Consider the following 23,876-nt stretch of genomic DNA (forward strand, 5'->3'; position numbering starts at 1 on the left):
TGAATAACCAACGGACAAGGTCAGAGAGGACGCAAGCATCTATATAATTCTTTCCAGAGTAGGAATGGCAGGATTAGATATTGTGTGATATTTGGATCAAAAGTAAAAGAACATGCCATTACTCACAGGACACACACTTTTATCAGTTACAACATGTTTACTTGTTATCTCAATAAATTTGAGAGCAGCCCCCACAATTTTGCTAAATGTGACAACACAGTCACTGGTACAACATAGATACGTAGCAAATGTTTAAAGAATTAATCAAAGACCTTTTCATCAGTGGTTGGTTCATCGCTACTATAAACAAAGACTGTTTCTCGTCTGATGGCAGGGCTGGGTACAGTCCGATTCTCTTTGGGCACCCGGGTTCACAGGTCTTTGGAGACAATTCCTCCCACCTCATTTTTCAGCCCAATGGCTGGTGAGAGTTTTCAAGCTGTGCAGATTGCTTAAGAGATATTTATAGGGAGACAGAGCCTGTGGACCTTCCTTGGGTCTTTTCTCACCAAGGGTCCCTAATGGTGCATCATCTGGCTAGGGGCTGGGGCTAAACTATCCTACTTAACATCTTTGCTAGTTTTTGAAACACAAAAAATACTTTGCCTTTAGGACCTTCCTTAGCAGAAGACCTAGCAAAAATCCCATCCGTTCCACTCACTATGCTTATGGAGCCGTTAGTATTTGCCAAGCAAGTGCTCATCTGGCTGGACCCCTGAGCTTGTCTTTGATTCATGGTCAAGTCTCTCCAACCAGCAGTGAAAATTTTCTAGATGTTTTTCAGACCCAAAGATTTCTTTTGGCCAACCGGGACACTTATTAAAAATTCAGATTAGAGGGGTGCCTGGGTGGCTCAGTCGTTAGGTGTCTGCCTTCTGCTCAGGTCGTGATCCCAGGGTCCTGGGATCGAGCCCCGCATCGGGCTCCCTGCTCAGCGGGAGGCCTGCTTCTCCCTCTCCCACTCCCCCTGCTTGTGTTCCCTCTCTCGCTGTGTCTCTGTCAAGTAAATAAATAAAATCTAAAAAAAAAATTCAGATTAGAATTCTCTTATGAACGTATCTGTTAAACTCAATTTCCTCCATGCTCCAAAAATAATAATAATAAAAAAAAGACCAGTAAAAAATGCAAACTTCATTTTCAGCAGTGAAGGTGAACTCCAACACAAAGGTAGATGCCCCTGAAAGCAATTGTGCTGTGACAAGAGTTGCTGGAAGGAAATGGAGACATGCTGAGGACAGATCTGGGCGGTGGCAGCCCAGACGCTACAAAGCTCAGAGAACATCAGCAGAAACACAGTTCTGAAGAGCCAGAGACACACCCTGACCGGCAGATCCTCTCGCTGGCAGCTCTGATGTGGGCAGGAAGAAAAGAGAGGGACACATACCCCCCTGGAACCTCTCGGGTCTAGAGACATCTGCACAAAGAATCATGAAGATGTGCCATGTTCCAGGAGGCAATCTGTTCTAGCGGCAGTTTCCGAGCAAGACCAGGCATCTCGAAAGCCTATGGGACTACAATGCTGCCGGGGCCTCCCTGCCTTAACTCATTCAATGATAATATGTCATACGTATAAAAGTATGTGTATGTGTGTGTGTGTATATACATATTTATGTCTATACATACACATCTACATACATGTTCTAAAAGAAAGACAAAAAGAGCGGCAAACATTTACCAAGAATACTGAAGACATTTTCCAATGTGTATTAATTTCCTATTGCTGCCATAAAGAATTGCCACAAAATTAGTGGCTTTAAACAACACAAATTTATTATCTTACAGTTCTGGAGGCCAGATGTCTGAGACGGGGGTCACTGGGCTGCATTCCTTCTGGAGGCCCTGGGGAGGACTGTTTTCTTATCCTTTCCAGCTTCTGGAGGAACCCACATTTCTTGGCCCATGGCCTCTTCGTCCAGCTATAAAGCCAGCAATGGCCAGTTGAGTTTTTGTTGTATTTTATCCCTTGGATTTCTCCCTTCCACATTGAAGGGTGCTTGTGATTGCATTAAGCCCACCCGGATATCCTTATGTTAAGGTAATCTGATTAGCAGCCTTAATTCCATTTGCGACCTTTATGCCCCTGTGCTACATAACACAGTGTATTCACAGGGTCCATGAGTCAGGATGTGGATATCTTGGTTGGGGGTGGGGGGAACGTCATTATCCTGCCTACAGCCCCACAGCATACAGATGAAAACTGTATCTGCAAACCCACACCTCACCATGAGTTTTGAAAAACTTAAGGAAACGATCTCAAATAAAGGAGGTGGAAAATAAAGTGCCGAAAATATCGGGCGAGAGAGGAGAGTAAAACGAAAGTTGACAGAACTCATGAAAAAGGTGGAAGAGAGAAAGAAAACCATCTCAGGAATGCAGATGGAGTTGGAGGGAACAAAAGGGGCACTATCTAAGCTCAAACTAATACAAAACAGCAGAGCGGTAGCCGACCTCCCCAGCAGAGGGCAGAAACAGAAAGAAAAGAAAATCTAGAAGAGACAGTTTTAAAACAGGGTACGGAGTGCATGATACAAAAGCTGTGAGAGAAGAAATTACATACGTTGTAACTGGAGCCCCCGAGGAAGGAAGCCAGAAAGGCAGAGAAGAAATATTTGAAGATACAACTCAAGAAAATGCCTTTGAAATCAAACAAGGCTTGAGCCTATGTGATGAAGGAGCACTCCACGGTACCTGGAGCAGTTCATGCTGGAACATTTCTGGCTGGTCACTAAACTTCCAAGATAAAGAAAAGCCTCCTTTGGGCAGCCATGCGAGAAAAGGAAGACGTGGAAGAAAGAAATCCAAGCAGACTTCAGATGTTTTTATAACAACACTTAAAGCAAGGAGAGACAGACAGACAGAGAGAGAGAGAGAGAGAGAGGAAAGGACAGAGAAATTCTTACATTCTCATGGAAAGAGGATTTAAGTCATGATTTTACATCCCTCTAAACTGTCCATAAAGTAGAAAGGCTACCCACAGAAATACCTCTGACATGAAAGAACTATGAAAACATGATCCTTCTTGGGACAATTCCTAGAGGATCTACTTCAGCCATGCAGCATGCAGCCAGAAAAAGAAGAAAATGTTTCAAATTCTTTTTATGAAAAGAGCATAACCTTGACATTAATACCCAGTGGACTGCAGTGGGAGCAGACATGGTAATGGTAACAATAAACTCTCACTCACGAATACAGATGCAAAAATTCTAAATAAAATACATTAATGGCAAGATTTCATTCTTTTTTATGGCTGAGTAGTGTTAATTATACTTCAATAAAAATATATTAATGAACTAACCTAGTAACATTTTCAAATCCATCATGACCAAGTATGTTATTATGTGAGGAATATACGAACAATTCAATTTGAGGAAACCTAATAAAATGATATAATTCAAAGAAAATGAAAAGATCATTTTTATTTTAGGCTAAGAAGGCATTTGAAAAATTTCAATATCCATTCCAATTAAAACAAAGTACTCAAAGAAACAGGGGTAGATACATCCTACCTTATCCACCATGGATATGTAATAAAACGTATTTATCCTGGCTCAAAATCCAGCATCATTCCTAGTGGCGGCCCCTTAGAAGTGCTTTCACTAAAATCAGTAACGCAATGTGCTCGCTTCGGCAGCACATATACTAAAATCAGTAATGTGACAACGATGCTTGCTTTTACTATTATTATTTAACATTGCACTGGAGATTCTAACCTCTGCTAGTAGACAAGAGACACCACCTAGAGTCTTGCCAAAGGGATGAAACATGGGCTTATTCAAGCCTCTGGGTCCAGCTGCCAATTTGCAGGAAAACACAGAGACCAGAGGGTCACGCTGAATTGCACTGTGGGGTTGCAATCAGCCAAAAGTACCCCAGAACTTTCCACAGGTAAACTGCAAGAAGAGAAAGGATGGAAGGATGTAATCGTGAAATTAAATGAGACTTAAAAGGCATAGCATGATTTTTAAAAAGTGGGCAAGACTGAACTATAGTGTCCTAGGGATACACACTAGGTGACCAATTTATTCAGAAATGCAAGGAGCTGATGACCCAACAGCTCAGAAGGGTGGTCACTTTGTGACGAGGGAGAGGTGGCAACAGGACAGAAGGGCATGGTTTCTAAGGAGGCTATTGCTGTCCTGGGTATTGTTTACAAGGGTGTCTGCCTTAAAATCACTCATTAAGCTACACATCTCTTTTGTGAGCTCTTCTATACCCATGCATAGAATTTTATTTTACAATAAAAAGGTTCTAAAAATGCCTAACTCTGCATGACATAAGCCACCATAAAAACATCAAAAGTCGAAAGACAAATTGCAACTGTGTTGGCAACTTATATCTGAGGCAAAGCACTGACGAGTCCCTTCAAACTAATAAGAAGAACTGCCAACGGTTTATTACAAACTGACAAAAGATAAGAACAAAGAGCTCAAAAATATATGAAAGATACTCTGCTCTACCTGCAGGGTACCCATGATGGTGCTCGTCAGGAGTTCTGCAACCCCTCTTTTCTGGGCCCCGTGCCTGTGAGGTCCTGTGACTGGCTCTGGCCAATGGCATGCAGCAGAAGAGAAACATGTCACTTGCAGGTGGAAGCATCAAATGCTTATAGAAGAGGCTCTGGTTCTCTCCCCTGCTGCCAAAACGGTCCTGGGAGCACACTTACGATGGAGCAGCAAAAATGAACCGTTACATGGAGAGCAGCTGTGGGGACATCACTGAGTTCCACCAGGGACTTCACGCGAGCAAGGCACTGCTCCTGTTCTAAGCCACTGAGATCCGGGGCTTGTTTGTTGCACAGGATCACCTAGCCTTTCTGAGGGTTACAGATGTCCTCAGCATGCCCTGTGACAATGATTATCTCGGTCCAGACTAGGCAGAAAAATGCCGCCGTTGCCAGCGGTAAGTCATCAACTGCATCTACAAAGTGGGGAGGCTTAAAAAATGCAGCTGATAAGATGAAAAAAATGACAACCCTTTCCGTAAAGCGGAATATCTTCATATTTCAAAATGCTACAGCACAGACAGTAAGTTTTGATGACCACACAATTTCATTTATTTTGTGATCTCAACAAATGCACTCTATTATGAAAGAAACAGCCGACACTTTCTTTTACTTCACTTATTTATTCAACAAATATTTATCGAGTGCCTACTCTGAGTCGGGCACTTTGCTGGGCGATATATCAGGGAATAAAGGAAGCATAAAATGCCTGCTAGCCTACAGTTTACATTCTAGTGGGGAGACACGGACAATAAACACACACGGTACATAAAGACATGGCACAGCATGACAGAAGGCGTTGAGGACTACAGGGGAAAACTGAGCAGGATAAGAAAGACCGGGAATGCTGGGGGAGTTGTTGGTACTTTAAATGAGGGGTCAAGAGAGAACTTAATGAGAAAGTGATCTTTGAGCAAAATTTGAAGGTGGAGAGATGCCGAGCCATACGGGTGTCAGGTGAAGTGTGCTCCAGGGAGATGAAGCAGTTCTGGGCAAAGGCCCCGGGGTATTAAAGGGACAATGAGGAGGCTGGAATGGAAGGTATGAGAATGTGTGAGTGAGAAACAAAAAAGGAGAGAGATCAGTTGGAGGACCCTGAAATAATCTAGCATATGGAAGCAGGGGAAGTGATGGGGGGAGCTCAGATTCTGGGCTCCTACTTTCAAGGTAGAAGCTGCAAGATTTCTTGATGGTTTGACTATGAAATGTGTGTGAGAGAGAAATCAAGAATGTCTCAATGTTTCAGGCTGAGCAGCTGGAAGGAAGTGGACAACCCACTCAGCTAAGATCCTGAGTGCTGTGGCTTCGGGAGGAACCTGGAGCTCAGTTTCAGATACGTCAACCATGAGATGACTATTAGCCCTTGCACTGGTTCCCTGTGGCTGCCGTAACAAATTCCCATGAACTATGTGGTTTAAAACAACAGGAATTTCTTTTCTCACAGTCCAGAGGACTAGAAGCCCAAAATCCAGCAGGGGGCTCCCAGGGAGAATCTGTTCCTGGCCTCTTCCAGCTTTGGAGTGATCAGTATTTCTGGGCTTGGGATGGTACCCTGCTAGTCCCCACCCCTGTGATCACAATGCTTTCTCCTCTTCTGTCTGTGTGGCTTTTATAAGGGTGCCTGGCATTGGATTTAGAGCCCACTGAGATAATTCAGGATGTTCTCTCCTCATCTCAAAGTCCCTCAATTACATCAACAAAGACCCCCCCCTTTTTTTCCTAAATAAGGTCACATTCACAGATTTGAGGGATTAGCACATGGACATATCTTTTGGGGGCCACCATTTAGCCCACTATGTGTCTTCAGTGGTTTAGGGTGGGTTTTTCGATGGGGAGACTACACTGGATGGCACAAAGTTCTCGATATTAATAGTTCAGGTTTGGTGGGCACAATAAAACAAAGACCTATCCTTTGGGTAAATACCCAGTAGTGCAATTGCTGGGTCATAGGGTAGCTCTATTTTCAACTTTTTCGGGAACCTCCATACTGTTTTCCAGAGTGGCTGCACCAGCTTGCACTCCCACCTACGGTGTAGGAGGGCTCCCCTTTCTCCACATCCTCGCCAACATCTGTTTTTTCCTGGCTTGTTAATTTTAGCCATTCTGACTGGTGTGAGGTGGTATCTCATTGTGGTTTTGATTTGTATTTCCACAATGCCGAGTGATGTGGAGCATTTTTTCATGTGTCGGTTGGCCATCTGTAGTTCTTCTTTGGAGAAATGTCTGTTCATGGCTTCTGCCCATTTCTTGACCAGATTTTTTGTTCTTGGGGTGTTGAGTTTGATAAGTTCTTTATAGATTTTGGATACTAGCCCTTTATCTGATAAGATATTTGCAAATATTTTCTCCCATTCTGTGGGTTGTCTTTTGGTTTTGTTGACTGTTTCCTTTGCTGTGCAGAAGCTTTTTATCTTGATGAAGTCCCAAGTTCATTTTTTGCTTTTGTCTCCCTTGCCTTTGGAGACATGTCTAGCAAGAAGTTGCTTCAGCTGAAGTCAAAGAGGTTGCTCCCTGTGTTCTTCTCTAGGATTCTGATGGATTCCTGTCTCACATGGAGATTTTTCATCCGTTTTGAGTTTGTGTGTGAGGTGTAAGAAAGTGGTCCAGTTTCATTCTTCTACATGCGGCTGTCCAATTTTCCCAACACCACTTGTTGAAGAGACGGTCTTTTTATAAACATAGTGATCTGAAGGGGCACCTGCACCCCAATGTTTATAGCAGCAATGTCCACAATAGCCACACTGTGGAAAGAGCCCAGATGTCCACTGACAGATGAACGGATAAAGAAGATGTGGTCTATATACACAATGGAATATTACTCGGCCATCAAAAAAAGAAATCTTATCATTTGCCACAATGTGGATAGAACTAGAAGGTATTATGCTAAGCGAAATAAGTCATTTAGGGAGAGACAATTATGTGATTTCACTTATATGTGGAATTTAAGAAACAAAACAGAGGCGCATAGGAGAAGCGTGGGGAAAATAAAATAAGATGAAATCAGAGAGGGAGACAAACCACAAAAGACTCTTAACTCTAGGGTTGCTGGAGGGGAGGTGGGGGGATGGGGTAACTAGGTGACAGCATTAAGCAGGGCACGTGATGTAATGAGCACTGGGTGTGATATGCAACTGAGGAATCACTGAACTCTGCCTCTGAAACTATTAATACACTATATGTTAATTAACTGAATTTAAGTAAAAAAAAAAAGACAAGGATCTAGAAGGAGTTTTGATAAATACACAGTTGTTTGACAAGCAAACACATTGCCCAGCTGGAAGGATCTTTTTGGGAAATCTATGGTTCAGGTAAGCTGATTTTGAAGAAGTTCCTCAAGTGATGAAGTCCTGCACTGAATTACAGCCACATGTGTCTGAGTAAGAATTCCCAGTTCCCAGTTCTGATAATTAAGCTGAGTGCTTGGTGAAGCTGGACTCAGCTCTCAACAGGGCAAGATGAATATCCTGACCTCCGTCTCGGGGCCAAAGTCTTGGAGCAGAGGCATGTTACAGACAAAGGAGAAAGCTGATGGTAGGGAGCCTCTGCCCTGTCTACTGCCGGAACTCTTGGGTGGATACTGCTTCTACCAGGGGCCCCGTATGCCCCCAGGGTAGGGGTACTGTGAGAGGGGGACAATGGCACCACCTTTCCACACAGGACAGTCCTCCAAGTAGAGACACCAAGTCATATCAGATATTACCTGTTAGCTACCATACCATCAGGGCTTTAGAGCTAGTGAGGTCTTCAGGTCATTTGCTGTAACTCTCACATTCTTAGGCAAGGAGCCCCAAGGACATAAGAGTAAAAATCTCACTGCACTTGTCCAGGGCACTAATTAGAGGGCTGGGTTTCAGATCTCAACTTTGTCCTCCCCGTTGGGTCTCTGCCATGGCTACCTGCAGATCCAAGGAACTAACACTCAGAGCAGGGAACTGCTTTTGGTTAGGGTTTAGTTACAAGCAACAGAAACTGAATCTAGTTAATTAAAGTAGAAAAGGAATTTTTAAGAGGATTTTAGCGAGCTCCCAGATCTCCATGAGGTCTAAGAGTCAGGTGTAGAGGCGCTTTGCTGTGAACAGTGTCCCAGTTCAAACTGGCTGGAAGATGCTGCAGCCCCCACCCCGGGGCACTGACAAGTCTGCTTCCCCCACTGGCCTCTTTGGTCCCTAACACTGGGAGCTCTGGACACTGGACACAGCTGCTCTGCGGTGGCCACTCTTGGCAGACTGTTCTCATGAGGTCCCTGCTCCTTTGCCTACGGTCTCTGATGCTCCTGGAGCCAGGAGCCCTCGCCTGGCTTCCTGGGAGGTGTGAAAGCTGGGAGCCGGCACTTTCAGCCTGTCTGGTGGGGGTCTAGAGGCAGCTCTGCCTGATTCCCCAAACACAGAAAAGATGCTCAGATGCGTGGTGGCAGAACAGGCAGCAAAGTTCAAAGCAAGAAGCTGGGACGTGCCCACCTGAGAGAGTGACAAAATAATCACCCTCCGCAAACACAGTTTTGGTCATATCACACTCTTACGCTAAAACTTTCAGTACCTCCCATTTAGTGGCAAAACAGTCCGGTCACCTGGTCATGGCTCCGTGGCCGGCTCCAGCCTGCCTGTCCAGGCTAGCTCTCAGCAGAGCACCCTCCCCGCTTCCAATAAGCTCCAATAGGCCACTTACTCACCCCACCTTCTCTGTTTGTTGGATTCTATTTTATTTTTTTTTAGCTGAAATTTTCATACAGCGAAATGCACCAGTTGTGAGCGTTACAATCTGACGAGTGTTGACAAGCGCAAACACCTGTGTCAGCCAAACCTCTATCAAGATACCGACTTTTCTATTACCCAGATCATTCTCTCATGTCCCCTCCCCAGTCAAGCCCCAGAAACAGCTACTGATTTGCTGTCACTACAGATCTGTTCTAGAATTTCACGTCTAAGGAATAAAACAGTACGTCCTTTCATTGTGTCCAGCTTCTTTCACTGGACAAAGAATGTTTGGGAGACTCATCCCCGCCACTGTGTGTGTTAGCAGGTAGCCCAGGGTTTCTGCTCGCGGGACAGGAGGAAGCGGGCCCTGGCAGACGGTAGGGCAGCGGGGACCACCGTCACGTTCAGCTGACCAGGGATGGTCGTGGTCCCCGAGGCTGGCTGAGGAAGGAGGAAAGTGGCTCACATGGACTCAGAACCACCTCGGAACCACCACGGTCAGGCCCGATTTTGTCTCTCCACGCACCGGCGCTTCAGGTAAAGTTTGGTTTGGGTACCCAAAGAAGACTTTCTTCTCTAACCGTCATCTGCGGGACCACGGGCTGGTCAGCTTAGGTGAGCGCAGGAGTGCCTGTTCTCTGACCTGGGCGCACCGTCCAGAGAGAAACCATTTTCACAGTCGTGTGGGCCTGCGACTTCTAGAGAAGTCAGCGCACACGCATTTGGCTGCCCGGCGTGCACAACTCCGGAAGGTTCCCCAAACCTCAAGACCCTACCTGCAGCGGTCCAGGGCCTCACTAGTGAGAGGAGAATCCGCACCGGCCAGGAGTCCTTGCTGCGCTTCCACAGTGGGCTGGACTCGGGGGCGTTCCGGGGGCGCGGCGCTCGAGGAAGGCCGGGAAGCCTGAGAAGCCCTCGCTGTGACACACAGGCAAAGGTCGGGGGCCCAGGGGGCTTGTGGGCGAGACGCTCGTGTGTGCCCGCCCAGTCGGGGCTTTCTGGGCACAGCTCCTGAAACTTGAGATCCTGGACGAGGAACAACTTTGCAAGGAAACTGGCAACTGTGCAGCGGGAGGACTCCAGAGAGATTCGCCTACTTCTGGGGCGGCGGGCGGGGGAGGAGGGGTCCGGACCGGGGACCCCGGGCTTCCGCCGGACGGACGTGCGGGGACTGACTGACTCGACTCCCAGAGGGCAGGGGTGAGGAGTCCCACGGAGCCCCTCACGGGCGCCACCTCAGCTTCCCTGCCGGCCACTCCCCACTTGTGGGCGCGCGCTTATCTACAGACACAGCCTGCGGGTGAGGGACGTAGAGACCGACGGCCTGCGCGGGCCCCAGGCCCCCCTCTCCCACACCACCCTCCTGCGGTTCTCCGTCCTGGCAGGGGCGGAGGCGCTCCATACCACACCCCGGACCCAGGCGCCTTCCCTCCCGCCGCTCCCTCATCCCTTAGACTCCCGCCCACACCGAACACAAGGGGAGCGCCATCGCTAGCGCACCCGCCTCCAGGGCTCCGGAAAAGACTGGAAAAGGGCAGGCGTCTGAAACTCGCAGGTGGCTCTCACGCCAAGGGCGGCGCACTTCCCTTCTCCTCACTCCCCATTGGCCCCCTAGTAGTCACATGACCGAGAAGGGCTGCGAGGGAGGCTGGGAGGGTCCCTTCCGCTCACAGCCCTCTGATTGGCCCCCTAGTAGTCACATGACCGAGAAGGGCTGCGAGGGAGGCAGGGAGGGTCCCTTCCGCCCACAGCCCTCTGATTGGCCTCTAGTAGTCACATGACCGAGAAGGGCTGAGAGGGAGGCTGGGAGAGTCCCTTCTGCCCACAGCCCTCTGATTGGCCTCTAGTAGTCACACGACCACCTGAAGCTGAAAGGGGGTCTGGGAGGCATAGTCTCCCCATGGGTGGCCCTGTGCCTGGCTGAAACGGCATTAACTTGGAACAAGGAAAGGAAGAATTTGGGAGGACAGTCAGCAGGAGGTCCTTGAGGGATGGCGGAATTAATTCATCAATGGGAGTGGGTTTTCCTTAGGCTACTTCTTGTAAGCACCAGCTCCAATCTTTACAGACCCGCTTCCTGTGCTTCTGTGGCCCAGACGAGAAGAGTGCTGTTCCCGGCCTCGTGCCCGCGTCTGCCCTGTTTTGGGGCGAACCCCTTCATCTTAGGACATGCAGCCGCCACCAGCCCCCCTCACTCCCCACCTCCCCCATCCTGCACAGTTAGTTCTGATCCGTCCTGGCTGGTTGTCAGTCTGTGCACGTACCCTGAAGTCTGTGGACTCTATCTGTTTCCTGGTTTCCCTGAAAATGGGGTTTATGGGGTTTTTAAGTTCTCCTTGTTCTTTATGTATGATTTCCAGGAGGAGACATAGGAAAAACGGTCTATGCGGCCATGTTCATTCTGAAAGGCAATGGACTAGTTTAACGAGTCACTTTATTCTGGTTAGGAGTCAAGGACAACCTCTCGGGAGATGGTGGTAAAAGGAATTTATCTGTGGGGCGAAGAGACTGCAGCAAGTAGCAATTTAGGCTGGCAGCAGAAAATCGGCTTGACTAACGACAAGAGGATCCCACAAGGAGGGGAGAATGCATCTGAGTTAGGGCTGAAAGCGGAACAACCTTGGTAACATTGCTCTGGGCAAAATGTGAACTGGTTTTCCAGCACAGAAATTGGTCCAGGTGCACCTTTCCTAGGATCATAGGTAATGATCCTACAAAAAAAGTAAAAAAAAAAAAAAAAAGTCCAGGAAGGGAATGTGTAAGTGGCACTGAGTAAGTGCAGAGATCTCCGTAGGCCCTGGTGACCCGTGCTGGGCGCAGTGGCCATGGGTCCTAGACACGCAGAGAGCAGAGGTATGGGAGACTCCGTCGGGGCTGCAATGGCTCCTATCTGATGTCTCCAGCCCACTCCAGCTTGCAGCACAAAATTCTCTCTGCAGCATGCAGATTTGTCCTGTTTTCCTTCTGAAGCAGACTGCTGGTCTCAGGGCCAGAACTGTGAACACTTCCGTTCCCATGATGTAAACCTCCAACCAGGCTAACTGGAGACATTTTGCGACGCATTTCGATAAGGAAGCATGGCTTTCTTCCAGGAATGCTTCCATTCAGGACATGCTCAGTAAGCCAGGTGCCCTGCTGGATGCTGAGGACGGGGTGTTCCATTTTACAGGTAAATAACTTGAGATTCACAGGCCTCGAGTGTCTTGTTCAGAGTCACTAAGACATGAAAGTGGTCAAGTGGCTTGGGTGGATACTGCTAACTGTCTCCTTCTTCCTAGCCAACAGGAACTCGAGTTTAAAGCCTCAACGCACCCAGCCCCAAGTGATGACTTATGATTAAGACAATTGTGACAAAGCTGTTTCCCAATTCCTCAGTCCCTCCTGCCATTAGAGGGAGCCATGAGATCCAGTTCCGACCCATGAAACCCAATGAAAACACCGCTCCATGTGGCTCTGAAAAGCCTTTTGCTTTTTGGAAAAAAAAAAGGGGGGGGAGGGGGGAATCGTGGCTCACATGACTTCTCACACTTCTTCTCATTGCCTTGTTAGCAGATGTGGTATCTGGTGCTGCTGCAGCCATCTTGTGACCATGAGGAGATAAAAGGAAGGAAGATAGGAAGATAGGTAGGAAGGGAGAGAGAAAGGAAGGAAAGGGGAGAAAGAAGGAAAATCATGAGCCTCAGACTTAACACAACCTGGGTCCCTGGTGACATTATTAAAGCAGCTAAAGCAATGCCAGCAACTGCCTACTCCAGATCTCTGAGAGTAAAATAATCCTCTCTTTTAAAAACCCACGTTGTTCACATTTTCTCTTAATCGAAGCCAAACGCACACCCAGTAAAGTAGCAGAGCAGAGCTGGACTGTCTTCAGAGCTGTCTGACCCCAAAGTCCTTGTGGATTCCACTCTGCTGTGGTAGCTGCTTGGCAAAAGACTCCCCAGCAGGTTCTCAGAATCCAATGGAACACAGCAAAAATGTCACACAGCAAGGCCAGGCTGAAGGAGCCACACGCATGATGCTGAGTCTCACCTTGCTGGGTGAGAGCCACCTAAGTCCTTCCTGCCCATGGCCTCACTCAGCCCCAAGTCCTCTGGATTGTGGCCAAGCCTGCCCCATGTCCGAGGTCTGAAGCGCGTGGGAGGGTGGGGCATGTAACTTTGACTGAGGTAGGGAATCCAGCAGGACCTACCGTACCCGGTGGCCGGCCTCGTCCTAGAGGAGTGTTTCCTGTCGCAGCTCCAGGAACCCCTGGGTGTGCCTCCTTGCTGTTCCTGCAGCACCAGGCATTACCAGGCCCTCTGAATTGACTAGGAAATCACTGTTTTTCTGTGCAGAAATAGTTTGTTTCTGTAAAAACAAATTACCCCAAAACTCAAGAGAGTAAACCAGAATTCATTTTATTTTGCTTGTGGTTTTGTGGGACAAGAAGGTGGGGACGGTTTGGCAAGGCAGTTCTCACTTGAGTCACTCATGCTGTTGCCACCAGATGGTGGCTGATGTTCAGTAGTCCGAGGACTGTGTGGGGACGGGCATCCAGGATGGAGTACCCAGAAGCCTCACTCCACAGGCTGGCGGTCGATGGAGCTGGGGGCCGGAGCACCTGCAGGTGGCCTCTCCAGCATGGTGGTCTCAGAGCTGTTGTATTTCTAACATGGCACCTGGTTTCCTCCAGAAGCCTCCAGAGCAAGCGTCCAAAGAGAAAGGGCTTTTTCTGATCTGACCTTGGGAGTCACACAGCATCACTTCCAATTCATCCTGTTGGTCACAGACAACTCACTGAGGTCAGCCTCGCTCTGGCTGGAGGGACACAGAATCAAAGAATTCTAAGCAAATGTTTTTATAACCAAGCACAATCATCCGGAAGGAGATTCTGCTGGAGAACCACCTAGAAGGGAAATGTTCAGTTGGTCAACAGCACTGGGCTGAAGGCAGACATGCCCAGAAATTGTAGACCATGTTTCCAAGCAGCCATCGTCTCTTTTCTGATCAGAAAATAATACATGTTAATTGTGGAAGCTCTGGAAAGCAGCAAGTTAAAATCATGCTGCACATACTCTCACCCAAGAGAGAACCACTGGTAACATTCTGGTGTGTTTCCTTTCAGGTCCTTTATCCCCAAGATAATCTCAGACCACACTTAGTTCTGTGCAAGAAATGAAACAGGACAGGGTCTGGGACAGGCCTGGGGGACTGGGGAGTGTCTGTCTTAAATGTGCTTGTCAGGGTGGCCTCTTAAGAGGGCGTGGTGTTTTCACTGAAACTAGAATGATAGAAAAAGCTCTGGGAAAAGAACAGCTGGTGCAAAGGCCCTGAGGCAGCAGAGGATCTGGTATGTCTGTGGACTGGAAGGGGGTCCAGTGAGCCTGGAGTGCACTGCATTTCAGGAACAGGCATAGAGTGGGGTAGATGTCATCAAAGGCCAGGCTACACAGGCCTTGTCTGCCTTGGTCAGGAGGGTGGATTTTATCCTACGTGTGATGGTGCATTTTAAGCAGAGAACAGAAAGGATCCAACTTAAAAACAGTTCCTCTGTGTGTTTTAGTTTGCTGGGGCCACCATAATAAAACACCACAAATGATGTGGCTTGAATAACCGAAGTGTACTGTCTCCCATTTCTGGAGGCCACAAGTCTGAGGTCAGGGTGTCTCTGGGGTGGGTTCCTTCTGAGGCTGAGAGGGAGGGTCTGCTCCAGGCCTCTCCCCCTCTGCTTCTGATGGGGTGCTGTCAATCTGTGGTGTTCCTTGGCTTGTAGGGGCATCACCCCGATCTCTGCCTTCATCTTCACGTGGCCTCTTCTTGTGTGATGTCTGGGTCCGAAGTTCTCCTTTCGATGAGGACATCGGTCATATTGGATTAGGACCTGCCCTGATGACCCCCTCTTCACTTGATCACTTGCAAAGACCCTATTTCCAAATAAGGTCACATCACAGGTAGTGGGGGTTAGGGCTTCAACATCTTTTGGGGGCAGGGGGGCTCAATTCAACCCATGAAACTGTTGTTGCGTGGGTAGATGAGTTTGGGAGCAAGACTGCAAGGCAGAAGTCTGACTTTGCTCCCTGAGCATTGTGCTCTGTTCCCCCGTGGTCGGAGGCCAGAGGCGGGCCCTAATCCAGTCTGACTAGTGTCCTTGTAAGAGGAGATCAGGACCCAGAAAAAGGTGACGTGAAGCCGCGGGGATAACACAGTCATCTCCACCTGTGCAGACCTCATCTGCCCATTCTTGTCCACGGTTTTGGTCAACGGAGATGATAACTTAATTTTCATTCCACATGGTTCATTCCCAATGTCAGCATTTTGGGCAGTAGGCTCACCTACCGGCCCTAATTTTGTATCAGTGACCGTTACTGGAGAATATAGTTTGTGCCAGGCTAGAGGCTAGGATGTCTTCAAGTGGGTAGGGCTGCAAGCCCAAGCGCCACACAGTGGGTCTGTGGAACCCTTCAGTTCTGGTAAGGTGGGGGCATTAGGCAACTATTCACATTCTGAACTGGACAACAAATTAGTTGCTCCTGGAGAGAAAAGGTTTTTTTGTTGTTTTTTTAGTCATTTGCTTGAACTTTGCTTTTACTTTTGGTCACCTGGGGGCAGAACTATCTTTCCAAAAGATGAACCACATAAATTTCCCAGAAGATAGGCAAGAGAAATCCAGCAGATTTCTAGAAGGGAGGACTATTTTAAAATAAGGGGTTGAGAGTGCATCTCACTGGAAAGGGAAGGAGAATAAAGTCCTTTTTATCCCTACATTAACTCTGGATTCTGAAGTCTGAAAAAAAGTACCACCAAGGTCTCCCCATTTCTCCCAGATAAAGGACCCAGAGCCACGTGACTATTGATTACAGACCTTGGAAAGACGGAGAGGGAGCTGAAAGTCAAAATGAAGGGCCATCAAATAAGGAGAAATACATTTTCCTCTATTGAAATAAGCTCTGTATTTTAGCCCAGCACTCATTGGGAGATATAATTAACACTGGGCAGGAGGACAAGACAAATCACAGCAAACTGATTCAGCAGAAATCATATCGGAGCTGGTTATTGACCTCAGCAGGGGAGAGAAAAACCAATCATGGAGGCTCGTAGCTGCCAGTAAATGAAATGCACCCTCCACGCCCCCCCTCCCCCAACACAGCCCTCTACTTGGGACGAACAATTGTTAATCTGCACACAATAAAATAAGAACAGCACATAAACAATACTCAGTGTCTTAAAAATGAAACCATTAGTGTAACTGCATATGCTGCTCATCCTTTCCCTCCTGAAATGTATGAAAAATTCCTTCGCCAGGGCCAATTAGGATCTTCCACCCCTTGTGCAAGAAGGCTACTTATTATAGGTGACAACCCGATGCTAAAAAGATGCTTAGAAATAAAACCCAAGCGGTAATCTTTTGGCTGAATAAGACTCCCTGGCTTTGGCAGCCTCCTGTGTTTGCTGAAAACCCTTTCCACAGAGGTTATGTCTCTGTTTACTATTTATTATTGTGCCTGTGTGGCTGGCTGGTGGCGGTGGTGGGGTGATGGACAGGAAACCCAGTCCACAACTTGGGTGTGCCAGAAATGTTTTATGTCTTCGGTGTTTTTAAATCAACTTAATTTTATCTCCACTTGGCTGTGGGAATACAAGAGGGTTTTTCTAGAAATTGAGTCTCATCTTTGGAGTTCCAGGTGGGGCAAAGACAGCTGAGAGCAGAGAAACCCCCTGCCAGCTCCCATGGACTCTTCAGATCCGAAACCCTCTTGCTGCCTGTGAACTAGGTTTGGGGTGGGATCCACATCCGTGGGACATCATGTGGCCACTGTCTCTGAGGTCAGGGCACAATTTGGAGCGTCCCTGCCTGCCCTGTAGCCTCCACCCCACACACCCAGGACATGTTCCTTTTTTTCTTTTTTTATCTGAGAGAAACTCTCTGTCTCCATATTTCCCTCAAGAGCTCACTTGTCTCTTCAAACTCTATGTTCCCAATGAGCTTAAGCTTTTGGAAACTAAACCAGGTTGGGAAAGAAGTATCTGGCAAGCACTTCCTGACTCCCTTCCCGCACCAAATCTCCTGATGCTGATGGAATCAACAGGATCCATCGCAAGAACTCTGCATTTCAGTGAAGTGGGGACTGTTGCATCTCTGTTCTCTGACCTCTCCTTGTGTCTTACTAGGCCAGCTCTTAAAGAATTAATAAGGAGAGTCAATACGTGTGCATCTAATGATATGATCTAGTGTCTTTTAATTGATGTTTTTGGAGTTGGCACTGCCATCAACTTTCTTGTTAAAAATGGAAGTTAATATCTAAGACTGTGGGTTTGAGATAATCCCCGAGGGACCTCAGCAGTAGAGTCAGCAGGATCCTGGAGTATTCGGGTTATGAAATACCTTTAAAGAGTAAGCACGTCCCTGAGAGTCCTTTGTTTATTCATTCAGCCTAGTCTAGAAGCAGCTGGAAATTTCAATGAATATGAATAATTCTTTAAAATCAAGCAGAATTAGATAAAGATATGCCTGGGCATACAATTTGGATGAGGGTAATAAGCCATCCTTTGTAGATGAGGAAACGTGGCTACCCCACTAGCAGCAGTTGGTTTAAATATCTCTCCAGTAAAAATAATGGATTGACGCTAATCTGTGTTTCTCTTTTACTTCTGGTTTCTAAAACCCACTTCAAGGTTCCAGTTCTGGATAAGATGGAGTAACACTTCACCTGTATTTTCCACTGTGTCTAATTATAAAACCTGGACGGAATGCATGGAACCGTTACAGGAGGACCGTCAGAAGAAAATAAGCCTGGGCAAACTGGGGGAGAGAACCAGGATTTAAAGGTCCTACAGTGGTGGTGAGTTTGCCATTCTTCCCTCCGGTGCCGCAGCCTGGATCAGATGTAGCTGGAAACCCACATGTGAGCTGTGGGGGCACAGGCAGAGAGCGCTCAGGGGAAGCTGCCAGCTCTGGCTCAAAGTCAGAAAAAGGGACTCCTAATCCCCAGAAAGCACAGCAGTGCCCTGGGCTTCCTTTTCTTTCTTTCTTCTTGTTTTCCCCATTCTCTCATATCCTGCCTCTTGGACAATCCCAGAGGTGGTGGCTGGTGAAGGGACCAGCAGGAGCCCAAACTCAGAGAGGGGAGCTTCCGTCTATGTTCAGTGGAACTATGACCCTCAGAAGGGCACCAGCCCTGGAGACTTTTCTCTTCCCGTCCTTCCTCCACATGGGCCCACATGCAGTCCTGATTGCAGAGGTGGCCAGCAGGCTGCAGTGACTGGAGCCTTAACCTTTGGCCAGAGGACCATAAAGGGGGACCCCAGAGACGTGGAATGCCTCAATACGCTTCAGGTTGAAAACATACCAAGTACACTTTCTAACAAGAGTAGAATTCAATGAGGGATTGATGACAGGAGAAAACTTGGGAAACTCACAGAGACAGGGAATAAAAAGCACTTCTAAATAACGTAGGGCGAACGAAGAAATCACTAACAGAATCAAAAAGCATTTTAACATGAATGAGAAGAAAATGCAACATACCAGAACTTAAAGAATGCAGCTGAAGAGTGCTTAAGGGAAATTTATAGTAGTAAAAAACGAAGAAAGAAGAGGGATGATTCAAACCCATCCAGTCTTTCCACATTAACAAACAAGAAAAAGAAAAGCAAGCAACATGCAAAGAAAGTAGAAAGAATGAAATAATAAAAAACAGAGCAGAAATATAATAAAATAGAATTCCTATGGATTCTTTTTCTCTCGGACAAACATTAAAAATAGTCTTTCAGTTGTCTAATCAAAAAGGTCCTGGAGCACTGAACACTACAACAAAAACTTATGAGGTACTATATGCTGGCTAACTAAAAATAGTAAAAAAAAAAAAAAAAAAAAAAAAGTCCTGGAGTACACGTCTTGTGATGAGCACCAGGTGTTATATGTAAGTGTTGAATTACTAAATTGTACACCTGAAACTAATATTACACTGTATGTTAACTAATTGGAATTTAAAAGTTAAAAAAAGAAATATGATAAAATAGAGAATAGAAAATCAATATAGAATACCAACAGAACAAAAACGGGTTCCTAAAAAGATCAACAAAATGGACAAACCTCATGTAGACTGCCCAGGAGAAAAAACCAGAAGAGTCAAATTACTAAAATCAAGACTGAAAGAGAAGGTGTGCTTAGTGACTTCACAAAAATAAGATTATAAGGGAATTCTGTGAACAATTATAGAGATAACCAAGATAACAAATGAGAGAGACAAATTCCTAGAAATTTGCAAACCATTTCAGGAAAAAAACAGAAAATCTGAATAGATCTATAGCAAGCAAAAAGACTGAATTAGCAATAAAACTTCTCACGAAGAAAAGCCCACAACCAAATGGCTTCACTGGTCAATTCAGTCGAACATTGAGAGAAGAATTAACACTAATGCCTAACAAACTCTTCCAAAAAATAAGAGGAAGAACATTTACTAATTCTGTGAGGCCAGAATTACCCTGATACTGAAACCAGACAAAGATATCACAAAAACAAAAATACCCCAACACTACACATTAATATCCCTTATGGATAGAGATGAAAAATCCTTAACAAAATCTTAGTAAATGAAGTCCAGCAACATATGAAAAAGATATACTATGACTAACTGGGATGGAAAGTGAGATTGGTTTAATATATGAAAACAAATCAATATAATACAAATATTATGAGAATAAAGGACATAAACCATATGATCATCTCAATGGACACAGGAAAAGCATTTCACAAAATCCAATCCTCTTTCATAATACAAACATTCAACAAACTAGGAATAGAAGGGAACTTCCTCAACCTGATAGAGCATCTACGAAAAACCTGTACTTATGACAGTTATTGGTGAAAAATTGAAGGATTTCCCACTAGGATCAGTAAAAAGACCATTATGCTTGCTTGTACCACTTTTGTCCATGTTGTGCTGGAAGCTTCAGCCAGGGTAGTTAAGGAGCAAAAAGATACAAAAACATCCAGGTTTGAAAGGAAGAAGTAAAACCATCTCTATTTGCAGAGAGATGATTTTGTATTTAGAAAATTTCAAAAAGTACAATTAAAAAAAACCTATTAGGACAAATGATGAGGTTAGCAAGGTTTCAGGATGAAAGACCCACACACAGAAATCACTTGTATTTCTTGACACTAGCAATGAACAGTCCTAAAATAAAGAAAACAATTCCTTTTATAAGAGCATCAGAAGAGTAAAATAATTAGGAGTATATTTAATAAAGGAAGTTCAAAACTCATACACATTAAACTATGAAACATTGTTGAAAAAAAGGTCAAAAGATCTAAAGAAATGGAAAGACATCCCATATTCATGGATTAGAAGACTCATTGCCTACATATTCAATGCAATCCCTAACAAAATCCCAGCTACCCTTTTCCCCCCCAGAAACTGACATACTCATCCTAAAATGCACATGGACATGCAAGGGACCCAGAAGAGCAAAACACTCTTGAAAAAGAATAAAAGTGAGTACTAACATTTTCTCATTTGAAAACTTACGACAAACTACAGTAATCAAGATAATGTTGTACTGGCATAAGGACTGACATTTGGATCAAGGGAATGGAACCGAGAGTCCAGAAATAAAGCCTTATATTTATGGCTGATTGATTCAGAAAAGGCTGCCAAGACAATTCAGTGGGAAACAACAGTCTTTTCAGTAAATGATGCTGAAACAAGTAAATAGCCACAGGCAAAGGAACAAAGTGGACCCCTTCCTCACTTGATCCACAGGTATTAATTCAAAGGGATTATAAACCTAAGTGTGAGAGCTAAAACCACAACTAGAAGAAAATACAAGCACAAATCTTCATGACTTTGGATTAGCCAAGGGTTCCTCAGATATGACACCAAAACACAAGCCAGAAAAAAAGAGATAAACCTGACTTTATCAAAATTAAAAACTTTGGAGCTTTAAATGAAAACATCAAGAAAGGGATAAGACAACCCATAGACCGGGACAAAATGTTTGCAGATTTATATCTGATAAGGAACACACAACCTCTTACAACTCAGTAATAATTGATTTTTAAAAAATAACCCAATTTGAAAAATGTGGGCAAAGGATCTGAGCAGATAGTTCTCTATAGAAGATATATAAATGGCCAAAAAGCACACGAAAAGATGTCTGACATCATAACCATTAGGGAAATGGGAATCAAAACTTCAACGAGCAACCACGTCCCACCCTCCAAGATAGCTGCAGTCACCAAGACAGAGAACACAGAGCATTGGCAAAGACGGGGAGGAATTGGAACCCTCATGCAGTGCTGGTAGAAACGTGGGATGGATCAGCCACTTTGGCAAGCACTTTGGCAGTTCCTCAAAACGCTAGACACAGAGTTATCATCTAGCCCAGAAGTTCTGCTCCTGGGTTTCTACCCAACAGAAATGAAAACACAGAAACTCTGTACATAAATGTGCATGGCAGCATCACTGGTCATCCCTCCAAAGTGGAAGCAAGCCAAGTGTCCATCTACTGATGAAATTGTAGTCTGTGCTCTACCCATGCAGTGGAATCCTTTTCAACGATAATGTACAACAAATTACTGAAACATGCTACCATGAACTTCGAAAGTACGTGAAATGAAAGAAACAGTCACAAAATACCACCTATTGTATGATGCCCTCTGTCTCGAGTGCCCAGAAGGTGGGTCTGTAGAGAGAAAGTAAATTAGTGTTTACTTGGGCAGGAGGGTGGAGGTGATGTGGGGGGGTGAATCCCAAGGTACAGGGGCTCCACTGGCGGTGATGAAACTGTTCTAAAATTTGATTTGGGATGGTTGCAAAACCAAATATACTAAAACCCATTGAATTATACCCTTTAACTGGTGAATTGTACAGCATATGAATTCTCTCTCTCCATTGGCCTACATATATATTTAAAGAACCAGCAAATGATTCTGGCTGATTTTTAGGGCCACTTTACCACTGACATCAGAGTTTGTGAGTGTTAAAATATCACAATATTCTGAGCTAGGGTCTTACTTGTCGGCTTCTATTTTGGCAGGTGCAGTGGCACTGGGCTTTGGCCCTATTCATCACAATGGATGGCCCTATTCATCCACCAATCTGGGCGAGAGCCAGCAGGTCTACGATGCGTGTTGTCAAGCCCCAAGCGACCCCAAGCCCCATCTCTCGGGAGGACCATGGGATAGGCCTGTAGCAAGGCAGAGGTCACATCTTAGGGCTGTCCTGGTGCACAACTCCAGGGGGCGCTAGTGACTTTGTCATCTGTGGAGGGGGTGACCTCTTGCATGAACAGTTGCACCTGGACCACTGCAGGGAATAGAAGCTCACAAGCTGTGTTCTTACATCCTCTCCGTGAATTCTCGAAGCCAACAATTGCCATGGGGGGATGTTTATTTCTCCCTCGATATTCCTGTGGCCGTTTGGCAGTGAAGCAAGACAAGACCGGCTACGATACTGACGCTTGGGAAACCTCCCTGAGTTTATGACTCCCGCAGCCTCAGGTTGCTGCCACCCTGCAGTGCTTGTGGTCCCTTCAGGAAGAAGAACAGAGAGCAGGAGACGTGCTGAATACATTTCCTGTTGCGGGAGCTCCGGTCCCTTTGAGGCGTCTCCTGCCAAGGTCTTCGGGGCTGGACAGTCGATGGACACATCAGATAGAAGACAGCGTGTGGGGGGGGGACGGCGGCTGAGGCTCATCTCCAGTGCCTGCTGCCCTTCAGGTGGCCAGTCTGCAAAGTGTCACATGTCGCACGGGGCTCCTCTCGGGGGGGGGGGGGGACATGTGCAAAGCAGAGTAGGAAACCCCCACTTCAGCACCAAGATTTATGTCAGCTCGGGTCTGAGGTCCTGATCTTTGGGGGTCGGGAACAAATATCTGGAGTCCTAGGAAAACGCCACCCTACAGGAAGCCACGCGGGGGATTACTGGGGGTGCCCTGGGGGAGGGAGGAGATGTATTTTATCAACCATCTCTTCATAGGTTCACTTTTATGCACCCCCCTCCCTTGGGTGGGTCTAGCGAATGACCCCGACTTGTCGCCGATCAGGCGAGCCCTACAGTGGCGCACTGTTTGATGCTTCCCCAAATATCCAGACTTTGAAACCATAGTTTTAGGACCATGACTGTACATCTGCGTGAAAAGAAGAGAATCGGGAGTAGGTGGTGGGATAAACTGGACCGAGTGACTGGACTCCTCATGCAGCTGGTTAATATGAAATTACATTATTTTGTTTGGCTCAAACATGATCCTAAATCTTCTTTATTATCCATGCCCCCCGCCGCTCTCCAGGAATGTTGTAGTTACACTCGTCAACAGATTCTGACACAGCCTGGCTATCCGGGCTGAAAAGGTTTTCAGATTTCAGGATGACATTTTATGTATTTTCCCTCGCTAGGGACTTGGGTCTGTGCATCATTAAGGACTTTTCATCATGCACAAAAATAATCCAGGACGGCGCGCATATTCAAACGTGGAGTGGGAGTGTGTTCCGTTGAAGGCCTATGGCCTTGAAGGTTGGCACCTGCTCCTGGTGTCCACGGGGCCCTAGTGGGCTCTGGGGTGCTTCTCTGGTTTCTGACAAAACACCTACCATGAGCCAGGAGCCACAAGCTTTCCTGACAGGAGGGATGGTGATTATCGACGGGGAATCAAACGAGAAAGAGAACCCACTGAAATGTTCTGTTGTTGGTGTTGGTTAGTTTTTG

At 46.2% G+C, this 23,876-nt stretch overlaps 1 long non-coding RNA gene across 2 annotated transcripts in view; it reads right to left on the reverse strand.

Moving 5' to 3' along the window:
* The window catches only part of LOC113932929, a 119,394-nt gene that overhangs the window by 59,988 nt on the left and 35,530 nt on the right, over positions 1 to 23,876 (reverse strand). Inside the window, exon 3 of one of the 2 annotated variants that reach the window (XR_003523168.2) lies at positions 12,644 to 12,775. The exons of the other annotated variant lie outside the window; for it this stretch is intronic. This is a non-coding gene — a long non-coding RNA (uncharacterized LOC113932929). Of the gene's footprint in view, positions 1 to 12,643; positions 12,776 to 23,876 lie in introns of those variants that run through there. 2 annotated transcript variants of the gene reach the window in all.

The sequence above is a fragment of the Zalophus californianus genome, chromosome 10 (genome assembly GCF_009762305.2).
Source record: "Zalophus californianus isolate mZalCal1 chromosome 10, mZalCal1.pri.v2, whole genome shotgun sequence".
Classification (NCBI taxonomy): Eukaryota; Metazoa; Chordata; class Mammalia; order Carnivora; family Otariidae; genus Zalophus; species Zalophus californianus.